Source organism: Ornithodoros turicata, chromosome 1 (assembly GCF_037126465.1).
Source record: "Ornithodoros turicata isolate Travis chromosome 1, ASM3712646v1, whole genome shotgun sequence".
Taxonomy (NCBI): domain Eukaryota; kingdom Metazoa; phylum Arthropoda; class Arachnida; order Ixodida; family Argasidae; genus Ornithodoros; species Ornithodoros turicata.
Window position 1 is genome coordinate 67,513,312 of NC_088201.1, and position 23,912 is coordinate 67,537,223.

The 23,912-nt window shown below is 47.6% G+C and overlaps 1 non-coding gene across 1 annotated transcript; it reads right to left on the bottom strand.

The window, feature by feature from the left end:
* Window positions 1-21,259: 21,259 nt before the first annotated feature.
* Trnaa-ggc (transfer RNA alanine (anticodon GGC)) lies at window positions 21,260-21,332 on the bottom strand. Its single transcript has one exon. It is a non-coding gene; the product is annotated as a tRNA-Ala (tRNA).
* Between the last annotated feature and the right edge of the window lie 2,580 nt (window positions 21,333-23,912).

Below are 23,912 nucleotides of genomic sequence, written 5' to 3' on the forward strand. Positions count from 1 at the left end.
GCTCTCCGTATGATTTTGCTTTTTGAAAGTAATTTATTGTGAAAATGTGAGCACCATCGTAGAAACGAGGTATGGTAATGTGTTCCTGTCCCGGCTGCGGCTCTCGTTGAAATGTAAACGGCTCTGTCATGGGAACGCGTTTTGTTAGTAAGTACACGGTAAGTTGTTTTAGTCGCCCGTGTGTGTTCGAGTCATCTTGTATTGTTCATTTGGGACCTCAAACTGTGCCGAAGATTCATTTCATATCTTCTGTTGTTGTATAAATCTGATTAATGGTATTTTGAGAACGGCATTCTTTACCACTTAATCAAGGAACGTACATACGTTGGAAGTAACCCAGGTAGCACCAGAAGTTGCCACAACGTTGCCGCAACGTTGCCTCAACGTACACAATGTGAGCGCAACGTTGTCAACAAAAAAACACTGTGCCCTCAACGTTCCCTCTGAAACGTTACGAATTCAACACATGGAAACGTTCTAATGATGTTTTCCCTGAAATGTTGTGTCTAAAATTGTTCCGCAACATCGCTGCGACGTTTCACATGTGACATCTCGGGATGTCGTAAGTTTATTCAGTTTATGCTTTAAAAGACGCGTCCTTGGAACACAGAAAACGAAAAAAGTGTCGGGATTGACCTTTCACTTTCGAAGCATATCCGGTTCGCAGTGAGACTCATGGATTCGCGTGCCTACGGACAGACGCAGCCACACTTGCCTGGCTGTCCTTTCGTTGACCGCACCTTAAGCTTACATGAAGCATCCGCTGGACAGAAAAGGCATTTCTAGGCCGATTTCACAGTGAGAAATGCGGCTGACCATATAAAAGGGCCAGTGTGTGTCCTGCACAAAGTTCATGCAGAATTCCCAACATTTCTCAGGATTGTTTTGGGGGAAGTCCCAGGAAAAATTGGGCACAACATGGCAACCTTTCCATCTTTGCCATGGCCTTGGCACCTGCCAGAGAGTGGGTACCTTAGCTTACTCAACTGCTTTTGTTCATGGCACAAAAGCTTTATTTCGTTGTACATTGTGATGCTCGTATTGGTAACTTTCTCATTGCAGCAGATGAGGCAAAGCCCACACCAAAAACGTGGAGGCACCGTCATGGGTTCAGCTTGTGCCAGAAGACTGCAGAACACGCAAATCTTGTATTTCAGTTCTCACAGTTACCCTGACGGACTTAGGGGAATGTATGTTGAACAGATCCGTTCATCAGCTCACAGAATCTGTTCAACTACTGTTCCCATAAAGCTGCCAGGGTGGCTGGGAGAATTTAAATGCAAAATTTGCGTGCTCTTTAGGCTTCCAGTACAGGTTCGACATCAGCAATGGAATGTTGCAAAGTAACACCTGGGGGATATTACGAATGCAACATGTATGAAATGTTCAGTGTGGATGACGATGCAACATTGCAAAATGAATGTTGTGACAACATTTCATTTACAAAAATTGCCGTTGACAAAATGTTACACACAAAGTTGCAGCCACGTTAAAATGGCGGACATTATCAACATTTGGCAACGTTTCTCGAGAACATTCAGGCAACGTTGTTCTGACATTTGGTGCTACCTGGGAACCGTTGCACCACGTGATGTTTCCGGTCCGGCGTACTCCTTTTGCGTTCTGCACGCTGTGAGTGGTCTTCTAATAGAACAGTAAACATTCGAACACACAGAAATAAAGTGCAAGCACGCGCACATCGTAATACTGCCATCTGAACTGTGACACTACTACAGCTCGCGTCGTCTGCTCTGCTGGCGCCATGCTGTCTGGAGGGTCGCGTGAGCGGTCACGTGGTAGACAGGAGCATCCCAGAATGCAATGCGAAGCCGGCTACGCTCGTCCCGATAAAAAACTGTCGGAGGGGCCGCTCCTTGTGTTTCCTTCCTCTATGGTTTCATCCCATAGAGGGAAGCAATCTGAGCATTCCCCCAAATGCTTGGCAATTTCGGAGTTTGAAGCTTTATTTTTTACTTTTAATGAATGCTCTCTCAAGCGATCGTTTAAGCAACGCTTTGTCTGGCCAATATAACGGAAACCACATGCTAGGAGGATCTGATAAACAACGTTTGAAGAACAGGGGACGAATTTGTTCCGGTGATTCGTGCAGGTAACTTCAGGTTTGATGAAAGGCGGAGGTTGTTCTTCAAAACAAGGCTGACTTGAAATTTATTCGCAAAAGGCCAACAAATTGTGAGACACTTTGTGGAAGTAAGGTAATACAGTGGACCCGCGTTTATCCCGACGGCATCGTTTCCTGTGAAAATGTCCAATAGCTGGGGAACCGGATAAGTGAAACACGAAAATTCAGAGTGATCATAAACGGACATCTTTATTGACCATTACACAGAACTCTATCCAGTATCATCTGTTTCATTCTACTACACGCATCCAGTTCTTGCAAACCTTTGCGAATGGCATAGACTTGCGAAATATTGTTCTATTGCTCGAAAAATAATAGCGCTGTTCTCAGTGCCGCCCGCGCATTTTCTACCGTCACAGGTAGTGCATCCACGCCTTCATCATCAGATTCTTCTTGAACACTATCGGAAGCGCCGACACTGACGATATCGTCATCTATGATTGCAGCGCAGGGGTCCTCGTTGCGAACCTTCTCAGTCTGAAATGACCAGACTGCCCAGTGGATTACTTTTGTGTAACGTGCAAAGTCGGAAAGGGAGGAAATTCTTCCTAGCAACACAGTCTTTGTGTCAGTAAAAAGAAGGCCACGACCAGGCTTCTCGACCTCGCTTGACTAGGTGTGGGCCAAGTGTCATTCCTGGACAATGACCGGGTAACTGAAGCCAATTGTTGGGTAACAACAACAACTTTATTTTTGACCTTGGAGAGTGGGGAGTTTCATCGCCACAGGCGATACTTTACCCCATTGCTGGTTGGAAGGGGGGGAATAAAATAATGAGCCCCTTCACAATAACGATCGAGGTCCGATGGTGTCGAGAAATGTCCGAAGAGCTTTGAGCGCAGAGCGTTGCTGGGCTGGATTGGGCCAGGGACCACGCAATTTCGATAGGGAAAAAGGGCGAGAGTCCAGCTGACGAAGAGAGTGTGGTTCGGGAAGGTTGATAGTGAGGGCAATGAAGAAGAACATGCTCCAGATCCTCAAGAGCACCACAGTGGCAGCAGGTGGGAGAGTCAACTTGTCTCAAGCGGTAACGCTACTGAGCTGTAAAGGCCACATCGAGGCGCATTCGGTGGATTAATGCAGCATCTTGACGGGAGGTGTTTCGTGGCATGCGGAAAGCGAGCGTTGGATCAACTCTGCTCAAGATAGAGGGGGGAAGAATGTCGGTTGTCCGTTGGCGGGAAGCCAGGGGTGTCACTAGGCGTCGCAGAATCGAACGGCGGTCTCCTCTCAGCAGAACAATACGGGTCCGTTTCCTATATGAGAGTGTTGCTTCTGCGCTGTCGGCCTGCTTGTTCCCCACGACACTACAATGGGCTGGAACCCACTGGAGAACTAGCCTGTGGCCTGCGGCGTAGATAGTGTGGTAAGCCATTAACACATCTGTGACTAGGGGTGCGGATGGGCCTCGTATGCCGGAATTTTCAATTGCCTGAAGTGCAGATTTGGAGTCTGTAAAGACTGCCCATTCCCGGGGTGTAAAATGAGCGATGTGTTGTAGAAAGAAAAGGATGGCATAGAGTTCCGCAGCTGTGGAGGAGGTTGCATGTGAAAGGCGTATTCCGTGCACGACGCCTTCGGATGGAATGACGAATGCTGAGGCGGGCGTGTTGTTTCGGGATGCGCCATCGGTATATGCTGCCGTAAACGTAGAAAACTTCTAGTCTACCAGAGCATGAAAATGGGCTCGGAGGACTTGATGGGGGACCTGGTCTCTTCTTTCCAGAAGGTTTGGGAGGCGTACAAAAGCGGGCGGTACCGGTAGAGACCAGGGGGCTTCCGGCGGTTTAGTGTCTTTAGTTATGAAGCCAGTGAGAGTCTGGCGTGTCCTCTGCGCTACTCGATAGAAGTCGCTTTCAGGGCGGTATCGAATTTTCCTGAGGAGCGTGTGGCGGGGAATATGAGCACGCAAACGGAGGTTGTGCCGAGCCGTTTCCCGTTCACGGAGAACTTCAATCGGGAGCTCACCAGATTCAGCCAGTACTTGCCGTGTTCCAGCCATTCTTGGAACTCCGAAGCATCGACGAAGGCTTCGAGCAAACAGGGACCGAAGTGTATTTAATGAAGTTGTTGATATCCTGTGCAGAATAGGAAGGCTGTAAAGCACAGTCGCCCTCACCAATGCCGCGTGAACCACGAGCAGGGAACGCTGATCACAGCCCCATCCTGAGCCAGAAAGATGTTGAATTGCGGGGAGCCATCGCTGCATTTTAGTTTCAAGGTGTTTAATGTGCCGAGCCCAGCGCAAGTCCGAGTCGATTACCACGCCAAGGAAGCAGTGAAAGCGTACCGGTTCAAGCTTCTTTGTACCAAGCCAAAGAGGGAAATTGGCCATAGCTTTACGCGTGAAAGGGAGGTCGACACACTTTTCGGGTGAAAGGTCCAACCCGAGGTGCGTGAGGTACGTATGGATATTGTTTAAAGCGAGGTGCAGGCGGCGCTGGAGAGCCGGTCGTGATTTTCCTACTGTCCAAAGGGCGACGTCATCTGCATGCACGGAAAACGACACTTTGCGAGGAATTACTGATTGTAGGCCGTCCATCACCACGTTAAAGAGTGTCGGGCTGAGAATGCTTCCTTGGGGGACTCCTTGAGGAACAGGATGCTGAGGGCTTTGGCCTTGGGACGTACGGACAGCGACAGTTCGGTCCGTAAGGAAGTCTTGGAGCCAGTGGAAGAGCCGACCGGATACTCCAAACGAGCGCAAGGCGTGCAGCACACAAATGTGCGAGACGGTATCATATGCGCGCTTGATGTCGAGGAAAACCGATCGGACGATCCGTCGATGGGCACGAGCATGTTGAACTGTAGAGACTAGGTCGAGAACTGGATCCATGGAGCTTCGGTGGCGACGAAATCCAGCCATTTCGTGAGGGAACGCACGTTGTTTTTCGAGCCACCAGTCCAGGCGATGCAAAACCATTCTCTCCATCAGTTTCCCCATACAGCTTGGCAGGCTCACCGGGCGAAAGGAGGATAGGGCATTTGGGGGCTTGCCTGGTTTCAGGATGGGAACAACCAATGCCTCCTTCCATGTATGTGGTAAAAATCCTTGTTGCCAAGACGTATTATAGACATGAAGGAGAGCTTGGGGTGACCGCCCGTCAAGGTTTCGTAGGGCGGCATAGGTGATTTTATCGGGTCCAGGGGACGAGCCGGCGTTCACAAGCTTCAACGCTGCCGTTAGCTCGATTAGTGTGAAGTCGCGGTCCATAACTCCCGGGGGACGGGGCCAGTCTTGGTGAAGTTCAGCCGTCAAACGGTATACAAAACTGCGGTGTAGTGGCGTGGTCGAGGCAGCCGCCGGAGTCGTTAGTACCACACAGAAGTCCGTCGCAAGGCTGTTTTCGTCTACACCCTTAACGATAGCCGAGGCCGCGAGAGGATTCTTTTGAGGGGGCGCGTCCTTCAGAGATCGGACTGTCCGCCAGATCTTCGTGGCCGGATCAAATGGTGAAAGGTGGTGGCAAAACTTACGCCAACGCTTCCTGTCCTCGTTCTTAAGTTCTCGTGTTACTTTAGCTTTCATCCGGCGGTATTCCACAATGTCCGTAAGTTGCCCTGTCCGACCAGCCGTTCTTTCTGCTCGGCGACGTAATGCTCTACGGTGGTTAATTGCTGGGGAATGACCGACATGGCCTGTTACCCTTTTAGACATCACCACCGCGTCCTGAATACCGCGGGTAAGTGCTTGAGAGAGAGCCTCTCGGGACATACCGGTGTGCACAGATGTTCTGAGGCCCGCACGAAAAAGTCTCCAGTTTGTGAAAGAAATCAGTCCAGCAGTGGCTGAGAGGGGGCAGTCTGTCGTGCGAAATATACAGAGGAAAATGATCGCTACCTCTAGTGTCGACGTCCGTAGCGCACGACAAGTGGCGAATTATGTCGGTTGAGCACCACGAGAGGTCCAATACATCAAGTGACGTTGGGGATCGCATGTAAGTGGGCTCACGGTTGTTCAGCATGCACATGTTATTAATCTCCATTGCCTCCGACAACCTCCTTCCCCTGCCGTCCGTCCTTCGGCTTCCCCAGGCCGAGTGATGTGCATTGAAGTCACCCAGCACAAGCGCCGGGGCTTCCAGAGAACCAAGTAAGCGTTCGAGGTCACTCCACGGGACCTGTACCGCGGGACGGATATAGATACTGACGACCGTTAACAGCATGGGGCCAAGGCGGATCCTGCAGGTGACGTAATCATAAGAGCGATGACAAACTGACCCGATGGGTCCAGCAACGAGGTCATTGCGAACGTATAGCGCTGTTCTGCTCTCAGGGGAATGATGAGATCGATAGATTCTGTATCCATTAACACGATGTGTACAATCCATGCCGTGTTCGCATATAGCTATGAAAGGGAACTTGTACTGTTGTAGATGTAATTTAAAATCAGGGAGCTTGTTACGCAGGCTTCGAGGATTCCACTGCATTGCCATGGCCTTTCTATACAAGCCGTCATGGTGATGCCGATAGAAGAAGATAATGCCTCCAGTGCCAGAAGTGCTTGAACCTCGGGCAGTTGCGACGCACCAGGAAAAGCAGAGGCAATTGCCTTAAGGGCAGCGAGTACCGCTGAGAAGAGTCCCAGAGAAGGCATATATTCAGAGGCTGATGAGGGTAACTGTCTCCTCGTGCCTGCTGGTTCCGTCACACTGGCGTAAGTGTTGGTAATCTGCCTTGATGGACGAGGAGGCGGTGGGTGACTGCTTGTGATAGGCGTAGCCGCGACTGTGTTCAGCGACCCTCGTTCACCTGGTGCAGATCGAGGGGGTAGTGCAGGAAATTCTTGTGCATTTGTACGAGACGGGAGTGTGGCACTACCATCCCTAGGAGCGTCAGACGGAAGTCGTAGGGTCCGGTCTTGGTGCCTTTTGGTGGCGGCGGTCTTGACAGGACATAAACAAAAAGATGCGGGATGGCTGGATTTGCAGTTAGCACACTTTGGCTCTCTTTTATTGTTGCAGTCTGATCTCCGGTGAGGCCCGGCGCAGATGCCACACCGTGTAGAACCTCGGCAATTTCGTGTAATATGGCCAAATCGTTGGCAGTTATAACACAGTATGGGGCCTTCTATGTACTCTTGGACTGTGAAGGTCTGAAACCCAAAGGCAATTCGGTGAGGAAGACGGATTGTAGGTTCAAAAGTCAGGATAACGCTCCGTAACTGGGTAAACACATCACTGCCATCTTCTGATATGGAATGCGAACCTGTCGCCGTGCAGATAAAACCCCTGCGTCTTTAAGGTAGAGCACGAGGTCGTCGTTCGAATACTCTCTTGGAACATCATATATCTTGCCCATATTTCTGGCGTACGATTGGGGTAGTGATGGTATCACCGGAATCCCAGCTAAGCACTTAGCAGACAAAAGGTTCCGGGCATCTGCTTCGGACCGTACGGAGACAAAGAGAGAACCATCTCGGTGGAAACGGTGGTGCATAACCTGTTGTTGGGCTAGCAGGCGTATCTCACTAGCGACAGCATTAAGATTCACCTTCCAGAAGGAGTAGTCACTAGTATGGGAATACCGCCGGCTCGGTTCTTCCTGTAGGTGACAGTGGTGAACGGGTCATGAAGAGAAGTGGCAAGGTTAACATCGTTCATCCCATCTGTCTGCTGAGGAGCTGGCGGTACCGAAGTGTACATGGTGTTATCGGGAATATTCACGATCTGTGGATTGTTGGGATCACCAGAGGAAGGGCTCCCTACCCGTTGTCGTTTGGCAGGGCTGACGGGGACCTGTTGACCTGTGGTAAGTGTCACAGAGACGTTGGACCTCCCCTCCAGATTACGGCGGGAGGTCCGTGACGGTTAGATTTCTTTTTTCAAAGGCTCTGAAAAAGCCTAAGGGCTGTTCCACTTCACAACGGTTATCGTCGTTCGATTGTTGGGTATTACTCGCTTCTGTTGCCTAAAATTCTCGTCCGAGTCCGGAAGCTGAAGTCCGGATAAACGAGGACGAAATACATGGGGAGAAATACGTCCCCATGCTTTTTTGTCCGGATAGCGCTGGAGCCGGATAAATGAAGTCCGGATAAACGCGGGTCGACTTTACCACACGTTTGGAGACAGAGGGCTTAGTTTCAGGCGAAGCAGGAAGCAGGGTGTTTAACAAACCATTTAAAGCACCAAGTAACATGTGTTGGGGGTAACCAGCATCATTCAAACGGAGAAGCTGACTCTCCGCAGAGGGAAGTATATGATGACTACAAGATTTTTTTGATAGGATGCCTGTGATCAAACCTCGTTTTACAGTTTTAGAGTGACAACTTGAAGCGGGCAAAATGGGTTTAGCTTGAGATTTGCCGTTAGCCCAACAAAGAGCGGGTTGTAACAAAAGCCTGATATCAAGAAACTGAAGCACGCCAACAGTGGGGAACTCAATAGTGAACACAAGCTCCGGGCAACGTTGAGCAATAACACTCTCACTGGTGGAAACGAGTACCAGATCATCTACAAAGCTTCTTACAACGACATCATTTGAAGACAGAAGGATATAAAGGATAAAGTAGGATATAAAGGCATAGGTCGGTGAATTCAGTCATGATGGCATTCACCGACTTCATTCACCATCACCTCATAGAGAATGATGTGATGTTAAATGAAGGGCATGATGTGATGTGAAGTTGAAGTTGAATGAACGCCATGATGCGAAGTGAAGTTGAAGTAGAATGAAGGGCTGTGATGTGATTTGAAGTTGAAATCCGCGGGATGGGTTTTGAAGTTGAAGTCCGCGTGATGGGTTTTGAAGTTGAAGTCAGCGTGGTGGGATTTGAAGTTGAAGTCAGCGTGTGTGGGTTTGGAAGTCGAAGTCCGTGTGTTGGGTTTTGAAGTCAGCGCGATGGTGCCGAACCCGTGCGGAGTGAATGGCAAATGTGTATTGGAGTGCACCGAGCGAACATAAACGCATCGCGTTTCGTGTCTGGTGTGGACGTATGCGTATGGGCCTGACACTGCAGATGCCTGGCGGACTCCTCCCTCCCCCTCGTTGTGTATCGACGGACGCAGAGAGGGAAATGTTTGGAACGCGTTGCTCTCTCGCGTAGTAGGGCCATGGCGCGGAGGGCAATGTCATGTAGCCGGAGGCAACTGTATCTTGCAAATGTGAGCGGTAGATTAGTTAGAGAGGCGATTCGGCGTTCTGCGGTCGCGCGGTCTGCACGTTGCGGTTGTTCTGTTTGACTTATTTGCTCGCCTACAGCTATAATGTGCGTACATATGTATATTGGATGGGTTTGGATTTGAGCCTTCGCCTTCGGTCGCGTATGCGCGTTTTACTAGACGATTGTAGATTGCTGTCGTGCTGACGACGTGTGTTTTACTAGACTTATTTTGTGTCTTCTTAGATTGCTTTTTCTTTTTTTTTTCCTTTGTATGATTGGAACCCAAGACAAGATCGGGCTGGCATTGTTTTTGTGGACGTCTTTTATTTTAAATGTAATACAAAGAGGTCACTATAGGTCTCTTATTTATCTGAGGTGCATAGGTCATGTCTTGGGGAATTATCTGTTCCGCATGCGTGTAGCATCCATCGGACACAAGTGTTCCATCAGAGCACACAGCTGCTATTTTTTAGATATTCATCACCAATAAAGTACATCTCAGCAGAGATGGGGAAGTTAATTACCACCCAAAAGTTGCTAGTTACGAGTTATGTCATTGAGCCAAATATGTAACGAAGTTACAACCATCAAGTTCTGAAAATGAAATTAAGTGAGAAATGAAAGTTCTTGCTACCATGCCGAAATGAAGTTGGGAGCGGAGGTCCGAATATACCTTGTCAAGTGGGCACAAAGTGGGAATTGGAATTCCAAGTTCTGCGAGTTCTCATTTTCCGCGCACATTTTATAGAAGCTTCCCAAGTGTGGCCTTATCACCTTCCCCGTTAAAAAAATGCACTACACAGACTCCAGACGAACGCTCTGCTGCGACGTAACTCAGAAGCACGTCGGAATTGTGGTAGCGTACATCCAGTACATCGCGCTGCAACAATGCGGAGCAGACAGGCTGCTGGCGCCAGTGGAGTGCAGCCAGCCGCCGGCTCTAAAGCGAAACGCACCGCCTCGAAAATATTGTCGCCACCGGCGTGCCAGCTCGGAAGATCTCTGATTGGCTGCGCATTATATGTATAAATATTTGGATGCTCATTGGTCTCCAAGAACTGGCGTCAGTTTCCTTCGCGCTGATTGTGCGAGAGTCATTTGATTGAGGCGCGCGTATCCAAACGGTCGGTCGAACAGAAGAGAAAGAAAAACAACGGAGGAGACATCGCGTCTGTCCGGCCACGCGTGTTCTCTCGGACTTCGGACTGCAACCGTTGTGCACGCAGACGCTAGGGGTAGTTTGAGGGTTTTGAATGCTTTAGATTTAGATTGTGGCGAACTACTAATGTGAGAACGGAATGGCACATCCACCTGATCATCACAACAGCGGGAAGACGAACATGACATGGAATCCCTGCATCTCCAAAGGACGCAGAAATCGTCAGAGAGGAAGTCTGCACTCTTTCCGACGTACTGCAGGTGAACGGTAAGACAAGTTTGATTACTTTTTTGTGACCGAAGGAAGTAATGCAGGTTTATCACGTTAAGTGTATTACGTACAACATTTACGAGTCACTCGGTACGTTAGCGGCGTTTCATTGTGGAGTGCATTGCCGTAACTTGTACGTTTCTGATATGCCGCTAATCAAATTATGTGTGGTTATGCTAGTTGCTCCTCATGCACGTCGCAGCCGTTCATTCACTGTGATCTACGAACATTCGTGACAAATGCGCTTTGGTGTTCAAATACGAAATCAAGATCGATTGCCTATCATAGCAGTGATTTTCGTGCAGAGTTACGGATCATCAATAGATTTTTTTTAGTTCTCCCGCAGCCATCGGCAACGACGACGCACATAGCTCAGCATTGGCTTCTGAGCTGCCCTTCGATGTCGAAGCACCTAAAGCTCCAGTGAAGCCTGCTACAAGACGAAAAAAGATATGTACTGTAGCTTTTTCGAGGCAGTTCCCGAGGACAAATAAACTTGATTTGTCATACACCATCGCTTTTTGATTGTCTGCTTTGGGACAGCATGATCGTTGCTCTACAGCAATCGCCGAAGACAAACGGACGAGGCTGGGGGGTAGGGGGGACGAGAGGAGAGACGAAAAACCAGACGAGAGAAGGGGGAGGAGGTTGAGAAAGGAGGTCGGTCTGCGCATGCGCACTGGGCCCCAGCTTTTTTCCCGCGCTGCAGCTCGGGGACGCTGTGAGTGGCTCCTGGAGATCACGTGGTTTGGGCGCCCGCCATTTTGCCTGGACCATTGCGTAAACGGGAGCTTCCCGCGGATGGTGCAGCTGTAGCTTCCACAGTTTCGCCACGAAAACCACCGCCCCCCTTGGCCACGTGATCATCCGTAACGAATCACGACAAAATAGCCGGAAAACGGCGCCAAAAAGCGCGCGCTGGCTGATCGAACTGCGCATGTGCACTGCGTGCCCTCTCCACACCCTCTCACTCATCTTCTCTCCCCCCCCCCCCCGTTCCGTGCGCTTCGCTAGGTATATGCTAATATTATCGGGAAGCAGAAAATGAAAATGCAGAAGACGAAGGAATTCACATGTACAAATTTATTGACGCGGGAAACATATATAATGAAGAAGCAACGTTTGAATGCAAGTAAATCTACACGATTATTACAGAATACTGCAGAATAAATAGTGCCGAGCAACAGAAAGCGTGACTATAATATTATACAATCCTTAAGGGAACCTATTCGGTTTGGAGAAAGTAGATATTATTATACATATATATAGCACGTGATGAGTCGCAGAAGCCATCCGCTTCATCCCAGCACAACTGTCGAATTTTCTGGTGACAGGGGCCACATGCTCGCGGATTGCAGGGCCACGAACACCTGATGTCGATGTCTGAATGAAGAAAAAAAAGGAACCTGTTAATAATATGGTAAACCCGAGCACAGGCAACGTTAATTGGCTGAATACGCTCTGTATGACATGCCAGCGTTACGCGCCTAATGTCAACTAATGCCAAAATTGGAGGAGCCCTGCGTACGCGATGCACGTTGTTTTCCTTTTCATGCACACCAGTGTATTAAACATCAGACACATTCAAATAGCGGAACAAAACGCAACAAGTAACGCCACGCAGAATCATCAACCAGATCACGACTGATAACCGGCAGAAAGTGATGTAATACGGGGCAAGGCGTACCTCCAAGCACACAGTTAGGCGACAGTATTAAACGTCTGATCACTGACATGCATCATACGTTTGTCTGCTTACCTTCCATTCAGGCGTTCGTCCATGGCTCGAAGATCTTCGAAATCCACGAAACGAAAACACCGCCTGCTCACATACGTAGACGCGAGCTACACAACGGTCAGACGGGTCGGCGCCTCGTAGAAACGAACGCGGGCGAATCCACCGGTTAAATGAGCCTCAGCCAACCATGATTGAGAAAGGTCACGTGGGGGACCGGAGCCAATGGAAAGTAAATAGCCGGAATTTGGCGGGAAATGCCAGCGGCGACACTATTGTCGCGGCGGCGAAACCCGCTTACTGTGCCTCCTCTGCTGGCGCCGCGCACGTGCAAGGGGCGGGGTCACTGTCGTCGGATTTTTCAACAGCAAAATAAACAGAAAGGAGCCCGCGTTTGCGTTCTGCCCGCTTGGACGTGAAGCGAAATAGAAATTTCTAACTTTGCTCATAATACTTTGGCGAAGTTACCTAAAAAAGTGACTAATACTACAGTCAAGTGATTATGATGAGAGGTTGTTTCAAACATCAAATAAAAACAGACAAGAGTGGGAATTGTTGTAAACTGTGTCGACACACATTTATTCACAGATTGTGAGAGAAGAAAAGAAGCTGTTTCACAGACTGTAAATTGGTGGTCTTCCGTGCTCCTTGCAGTCTTCACTTCAATTTGCGCCTCACATTCTGCATGTATTACATGTGCCCAAGTGTCTCGGTCGCTAAGAATTCACTTAGTGTTCGTCCGTATATACCCTCCTCGGAGGAAAAGGAATACAATGGGTAGATCCGAGGGCAGATTCTCAGTTTTTGGTGTCAGTGATTTATCCAGACCGTCTTAGATCCTTGTGACACCCTCCACCAAGAAAAAAAGTTTGGCGACACCCGCTGCAAAAAAGGGGGCTTGCTATTTCAGCTGTAATGACATGTCGGTATTTATACGTGTAAAGCTGTTATCACGTAGCTGTAATAATGACCACGCCCCCTGCTTGGGATTCCGGATAAACCACTGCATTGGTGTATTGCATGAAAGAACGAGAGCAAAAACATATGTCCAGCAAAGGTGATCACAGGTCGCTGAATTCGTCCATGACGGCTATTTCCAGTGTCAGTAAGCATCATGTCACAAGAACTCATGTAATACTGAGTGACAGGCCACGATGGATTGCGATGCCGAAGCTAATACCCCCGCGTCACGAGTGAAAAATGGCAGGGCGGAAAAGGCAGTCGTACGACGTCACATGAACTTTCAATGTGTCGGCAGGCAAGGATGTCGTACGAAGCCACATGAACGTGCAATGTGCTATGCGCTCACTCAGCTGTCAACAACGGGCGCAACATTGTGCGACAACCCTACCGCGTAAGCAACATACCGCTCGCCGCCGTTCACATGCGACAGCGGAGGTCAAACGTTGCATCCCTCCCTTTCCTCCTTTCTTGGTGCACCCTGCTTCCAAGCCCAACCGAGAGCAAGGCGACCGCACCCTCCAAACAGCATACCCCTCCTCCGCTTACGCTTTCGCCGCCACTACCAGGAAATCCACGCTAACAGGGGCGAGGAAGACGCCAACGCCGTAATCCCCCAGCAGTGGGCAGCCACGCACACCAACGTAGGCCTTCGTTGGTATTCAACTTCGAAACCCCATCAGCGGTCGCCCGAAGCCACATGAACGCGCAATGTGCTATGCGCTCACTTATCTGTCATCAACGGGAGCAACATTGTGCAACAACCCTACCGCGCAAGCAACACACCTTCCGCCATTCACGTGCGACTGCGGAGGTCAAACGTGGCATCCCACCCTTTCCTCCTTCATTGGTACACCCTGCTTCCAAGTCCAACCGAGTGCAGGCTGACCGCACCCTCCAAACAGCATACCCCTCCTTCGCTTACGCTTTTGCCGCCACTACCAGGAAACACGCGCAAACAGAGGCGAGCAGGACGCTAGCGTCGTAATCCTGCAGCCGGGCACACCCAACGTAGGCCTTTGTTGGAGTTCAACTTCAAAACCCCATCATCGATTTCAGAACCCATCATAGGAATTCAACTTCAAAACTCCATCACAAACTTCAACTTCAAAATCCATCACCGACTTCAGAACCCATTATAGGAATTCAACTTCAAAGCCCGATCAGAAACTTCAACTTCAAAATCCATCACCGACTTCAGAACCCATCATAGGAATTCAACTTCGAAACCCCATCACAAACTTCAACTTCAAAATTCATCACCGACTTCAGAACCCATCATAGGAATTCAACTTCAAAGCCCCATCACAAACTTCAACTTCAAAATCCATCACTGACTTCAGAACCCATCATAGGAATTCAACTTCAAAGCCCCATCACAAACTCCAACTTCAAAATCCATCACCGACTTCAGAACCCATCATAGGAATTCAACTTCAAAACCGCGATGGGATCTGAAGTTGAATTTGATGATGGGCTCTGAAGTCGGTGGTGGCTTGTTGAAGTGTATGTGGGTTCTGAAGTTGAGTGATGAGTTATGATGTGATGGATTCTGATGTTGAAGTTATGTGATGTGATGTGATGGGTTCTGAAGTTGAAGTTGAATGATGGGTTATGATGCCATGAATTCTGAAGTTGAAGTTGAATGATGGGTTATGACGTGATGAATTCTGACGTTGAAGTTGAGTGATGGGCTCGTGATGTGATGGTTTATGACGGTGATGTGATGTGATGGGCATTGCAGAAAGCTGACTATGACGTGATGTTGAATGAATTGTTAGGAAAATGCCGACCTATTACCATAGTTCTGCACATGATAAAGCAAACTGTAAATCAAATGACAAAAAAGGTAAAAAAAAACTTGTGAACAATATACAGAGCCCGAATGGTAGGCAAGACACTGCATTAAAGGGCCCATGAAACGATTTTCGAGAATTCCCAGTGCTCTGCAGGAAACCGTTCTCATGATCCATCACTATCGTACACACATCGACTTTTAACCGTATTCAGTACAACGTGGGCGCAGTTATCAGACAAAAATAGCAGGGCGTGACCGCTGGATATATGCCTTCGAAGTGGGCTTACGTCATCGGCATCCGATCCTCTCAGCCAACTGTAAACGACGAGGAGGACACATCCCACCGGACCACGTTGGTGCATGGTTTCGGTTTGGACAACAACGACGTCGCATATTTGCCGTCGAAATCACTTCAAATATGGCGAAAGGCAAATTTCAGCAATGGAGGAAGAGATTATGCGAAACACACAGCGTTTATGGATCGTTCGGTACGCAGCAGCTCGTAAAATGTCACCGACGAAGGTGTGTTCTGACGAAGAAACGTGCTCCGGAAGCCATGCTGACAGTCAACGGCTATATTACATTTCTCGTAGGATTCTGTGTCAACGGTTAGTTAAAACCTTGTCTCCAAGTCAAATTAAAACATATTTCATGACGAAGTATGCAAGCTTGTTTGAAAATTTTGCAGTTTGCTCGCAAAAGCCCGTCCGCGAATCGGCAACATGTTCTGTGTATGACGTCATGGCCAGTTCGCCTCGGAGGCGGTCCGTATCAGCTGCCGTTCACGCCCGTGGTAAATGTAGAATATTTTCGCTATTTGAACGGTTTTCAACTTCATATTTCACAGAGTGAATGCTTTAGTACAGGGGAACAAATTAAAAATGATCGTAGGAAAGAGGGTGCACAGCATTTGTCTGCTCTGAATAGTGGGTTACAATGATCATGCTGTCTCACCTAAGGGGTTTCAGGCTCCGCTGAGGAAGTCACCTGTGAACATGAAAGCAGCTGAGTGAAGAGAAAAGAACGCATACGTATGTTCAACATATTACATAAATATTCTGTTGAAGTATGGTTTCTAAGATCATGCTAAACGAAGTGTACTTTTATCAACAGTGCACCACCTGAGTTTAGGGACTAGATTCGGTAACTTCAATTTTCTTTTTTTTTTTTTTTTACTCTCTCTGTGCCGTAAGCGGTGGCAAGGTTCACCGTCACGCAGATGAGAATTAACCCATTCACGCGATCCTGAAATCTATGATAGCATTTGAACCACACGGGCTGAGATACCTTTGTTAGCTCCAACAACGAAAAATACTCACACCTTTGCGCCGTTTAGGTGGATGTTCTTTTCCCGGTGGACAGGTATTGTGATGGTGCTACACCTTGATTCAGACGACACTGAGCTCGTTATCCGGTACGTTGAAGAGATTCAGCGTACCCTTCGTAAATTCGATCATGCAAATGTCCGCTAAAAACACGAGCAGTCGATGGCACCACATCGTCTTTCCACTCCGGCGGTCCGATTGCTTCGTGGCATCAAAAGCTGTCCGTCCGTCTCGTCACTGGGAAGCATGAGACATTGGATACCAGGTGAATATGGACGTAAATTAGGGCAACCAACTACCCAACATCGTCTCGGCATGTCGACGAAAACCACAGGATGCGACTATGCGACTGCGATAGACTGCGACCATCGCGCGGAAGCTGCCGTCATGGAGAAAGGAGATTTCCACTCCCGATGAACGCATGCGCGGAATCCTACGGCGCATGCTCCTGGCGGGATCCTTCGCTCGGCAACACGTCACGATGACGCGTTGCCGAGCCGGCCGTGGTCCCGTCAAGTTGCCCTTCAAGTTGCCGTCAAGTTGCCGTCAAGTTTGTCTCCGCCGTCTCCGCTCGGCAGCTCGCCACGGCGCGGCGCCAGCTGTCCTCCCTTCGCCGCTCCGTTTAAATTCGCTCCCGAGCATACCCCTCGCGTGATGAAGGTAAAATTTTGGTTCTAGACTCGGAAAAAGGTTTTCTTTCTGATGAAACCGTGAAAAAAAATCATTCCGTAGTCCCTTTAACAAACGGAATGAACTTGCAAGTTTCCTGGGTTTTGGAAGCGTTTGACTGATCGTAGAACACCACGTCCGGTTGCGCATCTTCAAACTGGTAGCGTAATTCTCCTGGAAATACAATGCGCGACACGAAAGCCTGGTTAAAGCTGCCCTTTAATGAACCGCCGTTTGAATTAGACTGATGCATTGTTTCAAGTTGCGCTGGACACATTCACCGCATAATCGTTGCAAGGCGAAAAACATACACCGAACAAACTAAGCGAGAAGCCTTCGTTTCGAAAGACGAAACTGTCGGCCGCCATCAATTCTCCGTCAATGCAAGAAGCGCTGAAAGAGGACAAGGAACTCTTACGTCACCGTTTCGGTGCTTCTGCTGGGACCGGCTGCAACGGTACACGCCAGTTAGGCTGAAAGAGCAGTGCCAATGGAACACGAACAGGCGGGAAACCCTTTTCTTCCGTAGCATCAAATTGACGGTGAACTGACAGCGGTTGTCAATTTGAGCGTCTCGAAACGATGGCTCTAGCTTTTCCCTTTCTTCTGGCGTGAAAACGTCTGTAATTTCGGTTTGATAACCAGGTCAAAACTTGCGATGCGGTGAGTAATAAACCGATAGCACGGCCCTTTGCTACTCTTTCTAGTCACGAAACTCCGCCTAATTTAGCCTAGGGACCGGAGCTGCCGCGCGGCGGCGCGCGCATAAACAGCAGGGGTGCCGATCGCGTATGCCGCACTATAACCGTACGTACGCGCGTGCGCTGAGCTGGCCGTTTTGAGCGCAACAAATAAAATAAGGCTGTTCAGCGTATTTGAATTTTGAATTAGGTCTTGCGAAAAAATCTTCCCGGAAACAGCGTCGCTGCCCCGACGACCGTGTTATTGGTCCCGTGTTCAAGGCCACGGCCACCCCGAGGGAGGAACACGTTATCAAGGGGCCCTTTCCCAAAATATGAAGGACCGGCTTCCGTTTGCCTCCCTCCACTGCGTACGCGGAGTTCAAGGGAGACATGCAGAAGGTCATAGCTTGATGGTGAGAAGAAACTCCTTGGTTGAACCAGTTGTTGCAGATATATTTTAGGAGGTGATCTGGGTCAACGATGTAAAAAAAAGGAGTTGAATTTCCATTTTGTCTAATAGGTTAGAGAAACTTGTGACATCGTTGACTTTTTCACCGTCATGCAGCTTACATGTCTTGACAAGTCTTCACAAAATCAACCTATCAACATGTCATTCTGACAGATAACCGTGCCTGTGGGGAATCATCGCCTAGAACATGTATGAATATTATACTTTTGTTGTTGTTGTTGTTGTGACGGCTGTCCAGAATGTGTAGAACATAGGTGAGTACACCAGATTCAGCAGCTGCTGAAATGATGCGCTCCTCTTTTCCTTTCCTTGTTCATGAGTCTTCATTGACTGCGTCACATGATATGTAGCAAAGCATTTGCTTCAGTACTCGCTTTTTTTTACTTCTCAGGTGCCTCTTGGTGCTTGCAGTGGACAAATAACTGGGGCAGGCGGTGAACATATACATGACATACCATCAAAAGTCAGCCTTCCCTAGTAGCACAATTTGTTGCCGGAACGTTGTGGTAATGTTTTACTCAAACGTTCCAGAAACGTCGCTAATGTTCTTTTGAAAATCGGTTGCAGCAACATTGCTGGAAACATTTCTGCAGCATTCTGACAGCACTAGAGCCATGTTTCCCCAACGCAAATAGAATATTGACGCAACGTTTCCGGCATGTTTCCACTATATTGTAACACTGTTACAGCAATGTTCTTCAACGTACACACAATGCTGAGGCAACATTTGGATAACGTTTTTGCTACATTATGACATTGTTACAGCCATATTTCTTTAACACAACACAACATTCACGCAAAGTTATGCAACGTTCGTGCAACATTGTAAAGCGTTGCATCCATATTTGTTGAACACAGAACAATGGTGTGGCAACATTTCATCAATATCATACTGCAACATTGCCCAAACGTCACCAATGTCCACGACTTTAACTTCATTTGCGACATTCATTCGTAACACCCGAGCAACGTGTACACAACAGTGCAATAACATTGCTACACCGTATGTACACATTTTTCAATGCGTGACTACATAAGTGCCGTGCCCCTCCCGCCTGACTGGGGTTGGGGGAAACCCGTATTGCCATCAAGCAGGAGAGCTACCTATGGAGGTAGTCTCTGCTGGGGAAACCGCTTGGGCGTCCCACTGGATGGAGCATATACTGAAACACAAACTGTTGGGGTACTTTCATCAGGTGTAGTGGGATGTACAGCATTTGTAACGGACGATGATGCATACTTGCAATTAACCCATGTATCTATAACGAGTCAACTATACCCAACAACATTCCTGACATCCCTTCCTGTCGAGTACCATGTTTTTAAGACAGACTTGTACTACATGGGATATTAACTGAGAGGAATGGACGAGGCCCCCTCACAAAACCTGGACACATTACGGATATGATGCCTGAAACGTCGTATTTCTTTTCCAAGAAACATCGCTGTAATGACGTTGAAATGTTGCAAAAATACAATGCAAATGTTGCTTCCACTTTGTATTTGGGTTGGAGAAATATTGGTGTAACGCTGTTTCTACATTGCAGAAACATAAGACAAATGTTGCCTTCGTATTGCATTTGCACTGAACTAATGTGGCTGTAATGCTGTCTCAGTGTTGCAGAAACAGAACGCAAATATTGCCTCCACATTGAATTTGTGTTGGAAAAATATGGCTGTAACGCTGTCTCTACGTTGCAGAAACGTTGCATGAAGGGAACACAAATGTTTCCTCAATATTGTATTTGTGTTGGAGAAATATGGCTGTAATCCTGTCTCAACGTTGCAGCAGCATAACACAAATGTTGCCTCAATATTGCATTTGTGTTGGGAAAATATGGCTGTAATCCTTTCTCAATGTTGCAGCAACGTAACACAAATGTTGCCTTAATATTGTATTTTTGGTTGGAAAAATATAGCTGTAACGCTGTCTCGATGTTGCAGCAACGTAACACAAATGTTGTCTCAATGTTGTATTTTTGTTGGAAAACTATGGCTGTAAGGCTGTCTCAATGTTGCAGCAACATAACACAAATGTTGCCTCAATATTGTATTTGTGTTGGAAAAATATTACTGTAACGCTGTCTCAATGTTGCGGCAGCATAACACAAATGTTGCTTTAATATTGTATTTTTGTTGGAAATCTATGGCTCTAAGGCTGTCTCAATGTTGCAGCAACATAGCACAAATGCATGATGTAAAACCCCGAGACTAGGGAACACGAAGGGACAGACACAAACACGAAGTCTGAATTTTGAGACTTCGTGTTTGTGTCTGTCCCTTCGTGTTCCCTAGTCTCGGGGTTTTACATCATGCATCATCTTCACCAGCTCGCTTGCTTCCTAGGCATTTTTTCATTGTCATAACACAAATGTTGCCTCAATATTGTATTTGTGTTGGAAAAATATTACTGTAACGCTGTCTCAATGTTGCGGCAGCATAACACAAATGTTACTTTAATATTGTATTTTTGTTGGAAAACTATGGCTGTAAGGCTGTCTCAGTGTTGCAGCAACATAACACAAATGATGCCTCAGTATTGTATTTTTGTTGGAAAAATATTACTGTAACGCTGTCTCAATGTTGCGGCAGCATAACACAAATGTTACTTTAATATTGTATTTTTGTTGGAAAACTATGGCTGTAAGGCTGTCTCAGTGTTGCAGCAACATAACACAAATGATGCCTCAGTATTGTATTTTTGTTGGAAAAATATTACTGTAACGCTGTCTCAATGTTGCGGCAGCATAACACAAATGTTACTTTAATATTGCATTTTTGTTGGAAAACTATGGCTGTAAGGCTGTCTCAGTGTTGCAGCAACATAACACAAATGATGCCTCAGTATTGTATTTTTGTTGGAAAAATATTACTGTAACGCTGTCTCAATGTTGCGGCAGCATAACACAAATGTTGCTATGAAAGATGAAAGTCACTGAAAAGGTTAGCCAGCTGTAGGACTCGAACCCACATCTTCTGGATTGCCGGTCCAGAGCTCTACCAATTGAGCTAAGCTAACACGCCTTCTCAGCCACTGCCAGGGTGCGTCATCTGAAGGGACAAACCAGTCACTCTCTCTCTCTCATCCTCCTTTCACTCTTACATTTTTGCTCACTCATACACACATTCATACGACAGGGATCTACGCAAGCGGCAACTCTTGGACATGAGAGAACTGATGTTCTGAGGCTGGAACAACATAGAAGGGACAAATACATACAAAGCCTCAAAAGTGGAGGTTTTGTATGTATTTGTCCCTTCTATGTTGTTCCAGCCTCAGAACATCAGTTCTCTCATGTACAAATGTTGCTTTAATCTTGTATTTTTGTTGGAAAACTATGGCTGTAATGCTGTCTCAATGTTGCGGCAGCATACCACAAATGTTGCCTCCATATTTTATTTGCGTTGACGGAATACGATTATGACGCTGTCTCAATGTTTCAGCAACATAACTCAAACGTTCCCTCCATGTTTTATTTGTGTTGGACGAATGTGGCTGGGACGCTGTCTCAATGTTGCGGAAATGTTCTCCAGCATCGTTGCTGGCAACAAACTATCAAGGGGACATTACCCACGTTCGCGCTATGTTTGAGGTAACATGTTCACAACTGTCTTGCAAAATATTTCGCGACTATATGTTACGGTCAGGTGCTTGGATGAGTAATGTTGCTCGAGTAAGGTGACTGAGGAATGTTCAGACACTGTTCCATAGCAACATTTGAGGAGCATTGCACTGCCACGTTGCAGGAACATCGTAAAATGGATAGTAACATTGGCCCACTTTTGGTAATATTATAATAATGTTAACGGATGTTGCAAAACGTTGCTCCACATTGGACACCATTTGTAATGTTGCTTCAACGTCACGGCAACAATGTGTGCTACTAGGGTTGGGACCTTCAGTAGGACTACGACTTCCTTCCCTATCTCGCCTTCAACATGCTTGATGTTTTTGTGATTGGTTCTGTCTTCAAATCAAGCTCGCAAGCCTATGTGGAAATGTAGAATTTGTACAACTAAGGCCTTGTATGCAGTGCTTTAACTTCATGATCTAAATATGTATTATATATGTGTGCATTTCCTTATCCTTCTTTATTTTGTTGGCAAGGTCCAATGATAGTTGAACAAAAGAGAAAATCTCATGGACGCAGTTGACAGCTTAAATGTGAACGTGTTTGACACAGGTGTGTTTGGTGAGGAAGCAAAATAGACAAACTGATATCACTAACCAAAAATCCACGAAATGGGTTTTCCGACGTTTCGGAGCCGATTTGGCTCCTTCTTGAGGGGTGAATAAATTGGGCAGGGGCAGCTTTTTTTATACTGTAGGTGGCTTACGTCAACGACCTGCGACACGTCATCCACAACCAACGCCCCGAAGTGATCCCGACTTCGTCACCTACAGTATAAAAGAATCTGCTCCTCTCCAATTTATTTACCCCTGAAGAAGGAGCCAAGTCAGCTCCGAAACGTCGGGAAACCCGCTTCGTGGATTTTTGGTTGGTGATATCTGTTTTTCTAGTTGGGGGGGGGGGGGGCAGCTTGTATCATTACTTTTGTCCTTTAGGCTTCTGAAGAGCTAAAATTCCCCCGTTTCGGACCCGTGTGATAATTGACCTGGCGCCCGCGGGCTCGTCGACCAAGCATGCTACAACGCAAAAAAGCTCATTCAGTCATAAAATAATCACGCACGCAGTGGGACGCAGGCATCTAGCCAAGTACAATCTCGCGGCGTCGGCAGGAGCAGACGAAGCAGCCACGGCAGCCGGACGAAGCATGCTGGCGAGCACTATCAGCTTTGTCAGCCTATCAGCTGAGGCGTTTTTCCCGCTTCTTGCCCACCACAGCAAAATATAACCTGGAACCGGTCTTCTCATGACGTCACATCTTTGTAAACAGAGGGTCGTCGATCAAGGCTGACGTCGCTCTGCGCACTCCGCGCTTCCACGTGACGTAGAACAGCGAATCAGCTTGCGGAGTGCAGCCTGATTCACTATTATCCGTCACATGGTGGTCATTGATGTTCTGAGGCTGGAACACATAGAAAGGACAAATACACACAAAGCCTCAATGCCTAAGACGAGCCCTGGAAGCCTGGTAAGAGTACTGGACCGGTAATCCAGAAGATGTGGGTTCTAGTCCTACAGCTGGCTAAGCTATTCAGTGACTTCCTACTTTCTTCATTATCCGTCACGTGCCTTGCTGTAGACGGACACCTCGGTCACCCCGCTACGACGCCGGCTTCTCTTCGAAATGGGGCTTCTAATGCTACCGCATTAAAACAAAAAGTAATCAGGAATAAGAAGGGAAGACAGCTGTCCTCTCTCTCCTTTCTCATGAAGAGCGTTCGCTCGAAACGTCAACTGTCACCTTAGTAGTTATACACTACTAAGGTGACAGTTGACGTTGCCACAGTTGACAGTTGACTCTGCAGCCAGGAAATGACGTCAAACAGGAAATGACGTCATCAAGGACGTATGACGTCACTCCAAGCCGCAGGCGCTCCGCCCTCATATCAGTGAGGTCAGTGGATAAGATAGTTAATCAGTGACGTCACATAGTTAATCTTGGTGATATGATATCAATGATAAGATTAAGT